Here is a 2,500-nt window from a genome sequence, read left to right on the forward strand (position 1 = left end):
ACATCAGACCCCAAAGTTTCAAGCAGACCAGTCGAGTCATTCTCTAGGTATGGCACCGAATCCAAGGATTCCGCGTTCTGTGTTTTTATTTAGCTACTCTGGAACACTACCATATTTGCGCCCACACAACCAAAACTTATAGATTATTTTCCTCATAAGATACATCAGCTTTTAACAACCAAAGATGTTCAGAGGAAGTCAAGATATATCACTGAAAAAACGAATACCGGTGACTAGTTAATTTACATATATGTTACTACGTATGATATGCGTAACAGTAGTTCTGTGTGTTTGTACCTAAATAAACTTAATTAAACCGTATAACGGGCGGGGCTTGAACCTGTAGTCAGAGTCGTAAAACTTCATACCAACGTGTTAGCCACTGGGCCAGCTGGCTACAATAAGATTCATTCAACTAGGTATAGCTCAAGTCTAGCTCAAGTTCCCACAAAGCCGTCATCATGACGGTTTTGAGGGGACTTGAGCTAGAGTTCGTCACGGCCACGCTGGCGAGAGACTCGTCTGTAAAAATTTGCATTTGTGGTCACAATGGTGCCTGTGCTAACCTTCCTATGGTGTATAAATATACCTATACACTCTCGTAGTAATCCTTCAGGTAGGACACTCCAGTAGTGAAAGCCTGAAGCCGAAATCCGTGAATGATGTATTTAACATTGACCAGACGACACCTGCGAATGCCCATATTTCCATGAACCTTTTCCTAGTTGTAATAAACCAGCGTTGAAAATTTAAAATCGATCGGATGAACCATTCTCAACTTATAAACCAAAAATATGGAGATGGAGAAAGAAAAAAATCAGGCAATCGCTTTCAAATACCTCTTCGAGGATACCTATTTACTACAACATGATTACAAGAGTACCTAACACGAGTACTTAAGAACACTTAAGAGTACCACAGGTACTAGTAACTCCAGTAGATAACAACACAACAATATTTATATGAGTACTAAAGGCACTGCTAACACGAGTACTTAATATCACAACAATGTTTATAAAAGTACAGAAGATACATCTAAAACGAGTACTTATCAACACAACATTGCTTCTAACATTACCTATGGAATTGGTAACATGAGTATTTAACAACACAACAGTGATTGTAAGTGTATTGAAGGTCCTGCTAACACCAATACTTGACAAACAATGTTTATAAGAGCACTGTGGTATTAAACAACACTGCACTAACAATCCCTCGCCAGGGTAAACAAAATATGGTCATATGTTTAATTAACATTGCAGTTTAACAAACACCATTCCGGCACACGCTACGATCTGCAAAATTATTGATATGGAAAAGCATCACACAAAATAATTACACACACATATGTAAATGTAAACATACAAATACATACATACATACATACATACGTACTTTACATACATACATACATACATACATTACATACATACATACATACATACATACATACGTACATTACATACATACATACATACATATATTACATACATTACATACATACATACATACATACATACATACATACATACATACATACATACATACATACATACATACATACATACATACGTACGTACATACATACATACATACTGGTCAATTAGCAAAAACTTATTTAAAATTAAGACCTTTCTAAAATTTTCTCTTATACGTTTAAATATATATTTTTTTCATTTATGTTTACGTAAAAATCAATAATTTTGTACCAAAAGAGCCTTAGAAAACTTACCTAACCTTATTATAACAAGCGCAATTAAATTTAGCCTAACCCAACTAAATATATTTCATAGAAGTTTACAGTAATTTAATAATAAACAAACACAATGAAATATCTTTTTCGTGAGTTTCAGAATGATTTTTGCGAAATTATTGTAGACACAATTTTCGCATGCCTTATTCGGCAAGAAGTGCGTTATTATTTAAGTTAAAATCACAAGTTTTACCGATTCGGCACGAGATATATATATATATATATATATATATATATATATATATATATATATATATATATACATTTGTCGTGCCGAATAGGCAGATTATTATTATAATCAAAAAGAAGCGCTAAGCCACAAGGACTATACAGCCGAATAGGCAGAACTTGCGATCTTGGCTTAAATAGCAACGCTCATCTTGTCATATAGGACAAGTGAAAATTTGTGTATGCAATAATTTCGCTAAAATCATTCTGAACCTAACGAAAAAAATATATTTGATTGTGTTTGTTTAGTACTAAATTACTGTAAACATATTTAAAATATATTTAGTTGGGTTAGGCTAAAATAAATTGTTCTTGATACAATAAGGTTAGGTAAGTTTTCTAAGATTCTTTTGGTGCAAAATTAAAAATTTTTACATTAACATTAATGAAAAAAATATATCTTTAAACGTATAAGAGAAAATTTTAGAAAGGACTTAATTTTAAATGAGTTCTTGCTAATTGACCAGTTTTACATATTCGACACGACATATATATATATATGTATATACGTAATGTCCT

General features: G+C 32.5%; 1 protein-coding gene across 1 annotated transcript in view; it reads right to left on the bottom strand.

The window, feature by feature from the left end:
* Nucleotides 1-2,500, bottom strand: part of LOC128686070 (cuticle protein 8-like) — a 34,235-nt gene that overhangs the window by 31,023 nt on the left and 712 nt on the right. The window lies entirely within an intron of this gene.

The sequence above is a fragment of the Cherax quadricarinatus genome, chromosome 9, assembly GCF_038502225.1.
Source record: "Cherax quadricarinatus isolate ZL_2023a chromosome 9, ASM3850222v1, whole genome shotgun sequence".
NCBI lineage: Eukaryota > Metazoa > Arthropoda > Malacostraca > Decapoda > Parastacidae > Cherax > Cherax quadricarinatus.